The following is a 4,866-nucleotide window of genomic DNA, read 5'->3' as shown; positions in this document are numbered from 1 at the left end:
AGGGAAAGAACAATAATTCACAACAATTCATAAAAGGAGATTCATTAAAGCACTGTTTATAATTTAAAAACAAGTAGAAAGTAAATGTCCCACAATGGAGAATTGGTTAAATAAATGGAATATACAATGGAATACAGTATAGCCATTAAAAATGTTGTCTTAGAAGAATAATTATAATGGAAAGTTGTTCACAATACATTAAGTACAGAAAGCAAGTTACAAGACCACAGTATAATCTCATTTTAAGTAAAATAGATGAATATATAAGCAGAGAAAAAGAGATAATACCCCATAGTGTGTCTTTGGGGTGGTAGTGTCATGGATATTTTTTTTTCTTATTTTTGCTTACCTACATTTCCTAGATTCTATACAGTGTTATATTGCTTTTACAACAAGGAAAAACACCTATTATAATTTTTAAAAAGTACCTAGAAAAAAGCCTGTGGATTTCCAGACTGTATAAAGTGTGGAAGGCAGAAAAGGAAGTGGCGAAGGAAATAGACACTTGGTACAGAATCGGGGTCATACCCCAGCTCGGCAGGAAGGGGCTGAAACTGGAGCATCAGCCAAAGTGGAACTGTCTGAACTCTCCCAAGAGGCCTTTGCATTTGGTGATCCAAGTCATCAGTGACTGCTCTTGAGAAGTGTGGAGAGAAGGAGGAGGGAGGGCAGTCACTCCCTGGTCCAAGATGTCTCATGACCACAGAGCTGGTCCCTCGGCAAGGCCCATTTGGTGCGGGAACGCGGTCCCACCATGCACCCTCCATGCTGGGTGGCTATTTTCTTGCCCCTGCCCCTGCAGTGGGTCTCCGTCCAGGCTTGTTGCCAAAATCTTTAGAACCATCATGTTGCAGACTCCCTCCGTGTGGCAGTTGCCTCCAGAGGTTGTTAAATGCAGATTCCTGGCTGATTCCCAAACCATCTGAATCAGAATATCTGGGGTGGGGACCCAGAAGTCTGCCTTTAAAAGTCTCCCGAGTGAGTCTTATGCATGGGTTAGGTTGTGTGTTCAACAGGCCTACTTCTCTAGGTTTCCAGCAGAGTCCGAGAGGACTGAACCTGAGAATTTCTCTAAATAGCACAACTGGGCATTTTTGTCATAAATCAGTAAGTCCAGAATATAGAGAAAATCTCTCTCGGAGTCCAACCGACACCACAGCCTTGCATGTGTCCTGGGAGCCTTTGAAGCTGGGCAGCAGCACACGACCAGAAGGAAAGGGCTTGGCTCCGGGGAGTGATGACAAGGCTTTCAGTTAGTTTCCCAACTGGCCTGGGTGGGGGAGCCGGTGCAGCTCCCTTACTGACCAGTCACCAAGCAGCAAGAACATGGAGACCAATCCATGGAGGCTCTCTCGCTCTGGAGCCGAAAAGCTGTTAGAAAGTGGATAGATCAGCCCAAGCCAGGGGCCTCTTGATGAGAGACTGATCTGGATAAAAAACCCAAAAGTTCTTACTGAACCAAGAGAGGAAACCCCAGCGGGTACCCATCCATCGCATTATAAAAGATGTATAAATACATTGTGCTAGATCGCATTATGGCTTTTAGCAATTTGGTATACCTCTTGTAAAAGGCTTATATTCCCCACCCACTGACATCAGGCTTGCCCACGTGATGGGGTTTTGGTTTGGGGTTCATTAACTTGGGGTAGCATGTGAGTGGAATTAACAGAAGCCACTTCCTTGCAGAAACGTTAAGATCTGTCATCTGGTTCTGCCATCTCTCATTTCTTCCCTTTGTCGCAAGACCAGCATATTCCAGATTGAGGCTGCCCCTTAAGTCTGTGTGCCAGAATGAAGATGTAGCCATATGAAAGACACATAACAGAGCAAGAAGTAAATCTTTGTTGCTATAAGACCCTGAGAGTTTGGAGTCATTAGTTATCAGAGCATAACCTAGCTAGAGCTGAATGATAAAGAAACAGTCTTTTTAGAATTGTACAAACAAAATAGCAGTGTTGACGAATTTTTAAAGAAAGTTACCCATAATTTATTCACTAGCCGAAACAGTTTAGACTTCTTTATCAAAACCGAAATGGTCTTAATTTCTGCATGTGCCTACATATGTGCATGTGCTGAAACAGACCATTATACCTCATGTTGCTTCTCCCCCTGCATTTCTTCAGAGAAACAGCGTGTGGCAGAGGAACACCAACTCCCCCGCTAGAGGAGGCCAGAGGAAGGGCCTGTCTGCGGGGCCCATGCCCAGCACAGAGCCGGCTCTTGTCAGGCAGTGGGGTGAATCTGAGAAAAGCCATTTCCTCAGCATCATTTGACTCTTGGAAAAGTAATGCCAATTAATTTCTTCTACAAACAATCTGTCATGCCTGTTTACTGTCCTGCCAAGGCACGGCTAAATATCAGCCCTCTTCTATGAGCTTTCATCTCCTGAAGTCCTGGTCCCACCATAGACCGTGAACCTGCACGCAGTGAGGGAGAATTTACAGGAATTCAGCAGCGGACAACACAGGCGTCAGCTCTGCGCTCCCAGAGCCTTCAGTCTAGTGGGGTATAGAAATAAATACATTTAATATTTTAAATATATATATAAAAGAAACACACAGGATACTGTAATAGATTGGAAAGGAAGAGACACTAGGAAAGAATATTTAAAACAGTTTTCAAACTGCTGACTGAGAAACATTAGTGAATCATGAACTCTGTTTAGATGTTGATTTTTTAAAAAAAATGAAATAGAACTGAATGGACATGAATAAAACAGAAGACATTAGGGTATGCCACATGTGGTAAGGGTAACTTGTTTCAGGAAATTACTATTTCTGTTGTATATATCCCTATCGTATATTTATGTAGCTCCTGGTTCATGATATAAAATGTAGTTGTTATAGTAGATAGTGGTAAAAATAAGCTTGAAAAAACTAAGATATGGCCTCAGGAAAGACTGCTCTGAAGAGGAAGACATTACATTGATGACTAATGAATTGGTTGACATTTTTTTTATTAAGTAATGAAAATACTCATGCTTATATCTATAAAATGAAACAATAGGGCTTCCCTGGTGGTGCAGTGGATGAGAGTCCGCCTGCCGATGCAGGGGATGCGGGTTTGTGCCCCGGTCCGGGAAGATCCCACATGCCACGGAGTGGCTGGGCCCATGAGCCATGGCCGCTGAGCCTGCACGTCCAGAGCCTGTGCTCCTCAACGGGAGAGGCCACAACAGTGAGAGGCCCGCGTACCGCAAAAAAGCAAAACAAAACAACAACACAAAAATGAAACAATAAAAATCAATACCAATCTTTTATTAAAGGAAGCAAAATTGCTGTGAGTTGCTCTTTTCAAATATTAATTCAATTGTTTTGAATAGAAATACATCTTGAGTTCTAAATGTTAATTAATAGCAGTAGGTCATTAAAAGACCTCTTCAGAACTTATTGGCAATGATACAAATGTGCTACCTAAGTTTCAAAAGTAGTCCTCTTCTTTTCCAGAGCAGCCAACATGGCCTTCAACCAACTCTCATGTAGCAAGGTAGCTGGCATTAAAAACTGCACAGACATTAGAACATAAAGTTTAAACTTAATTCCCACATTTTCTGCTTATTCTCAAAGGCTTAATAGAATCATGATCACACAGTCATGAAACACTCCCAGATGATATTGCAGGTCAGTTCTAGGGGACATCTACAGCTACTGCTGCTGGGCACAGACAACAGAGCTCACCCTGCTTTCCCCAGGCACTGAATCCAGCTCTACCCTCTCCATGGCTGCTTTGAAAGCTAGCTGTCTCCCCACCCTTGTCAGAATGAAGTCTACGAAGTGCTTGCTTCTTTTCACCACTAGCTGCTGAAACAGAATGGCCGAGCTCATCTGGTCAGTGAAGTCTGGGTCCCTTGCATATATAGCTGCAAGAGATGCTGGGAAGCAAGTTGCTGGATTCTACTTGGGGAGGTGCTGACTCATAAAGTTGGAATCCTCAAGTTTAGTAAGAGTATTCAAAGGCTTTGAGAATCATCCAGAGTAGGATGAATGACAAATGACATATGTCCATAGAGCTGGCAGACATTGTGTTTGGCAAGCCCTTCTCACCTTGGCATAACTTCTTTCAATCTTCTTAGTGTCCCTTTCCCATTATGATAACATTCTAGCTTCTTCTAAGATTCTTTGAAATTGGTGAATTCTCACTGGGAGCTGAGAGATGTTTTCCCTCCTTATGACTCTCAATGTCCTAAGCTGCTCCCATGGATACTGATGGAGTGTGTAGATTCTGTGAGGTTTGATGAGATGAGAAATTGTTTGAGAACCACTGCTCTGAAGTGATGAGAGGGAGACGGGTGTGTTAGGGTTGGGGGGAGAAGATGGCAGATGGGAAGTGGGACAACCAGGTGCCAAGGCCACAAGGTGGGAACAAGCTTGGTGTCCTCCAGGACAGGGGGAAGGCTAGTGTGGTTGACGCATGGATAGCAGAGTACAGTTCCAGATGTGGTCAGTTCAGTAGATGAGGTGGCCATGAAAAGGAGCTCGGATTTTACTGGAAGTGAAGTTGCAAGGTTTAAGAAGAGAAGTGATTTTAAGATTACTGTGTAGAGTGTAGCTTTTAAAAGGCAGTAGTCTGAAAGCAGGAAGACCAGACAGGATCTGTTGGAACTCATGTTCATTGTCACGTTTGATGATCCAGCTCAGAGATGACCTGCTTTTAGAAGCCTTACTGGTTTCCTCAGGCAGAGCCAGTCTCTCCTTGAATTCAGTGTGTTCCCTTAGACAGGTACATCATTTATGCTTCTTTCTCTGCCAGTAGACTGTGAGTCCCTGGAGGGTCCCCTGGGCAGCCTCCAGTCCTGTGCTGCCACCATCACTCTTCTGGGGAGGAAGTGGAATAGAAGGAGAGCCTTCGAAGCCTGTGGTACAGGCT

Source organism: Lipotes vexillifer, unplaced genomic scaffold (assembly GCF_000442215.2).
Source record: "Lipotes vexillifer unplaced genomic scaffold, Lipotes_vexillifer_v1.1 scaffold571, whole genome shotgun sequence".
NCBI classification, from domain to species: Eukaryota; Metazoa; Chordata; class Mammalia; order Artiodactyla; family Lipotidae; genus Lipotes; species Lipotes vexillifer.
The sequence above is the reverse complement of the archived record's forward strand: the minus strand, read 5'-3'. Positions refer to the sequence as shown.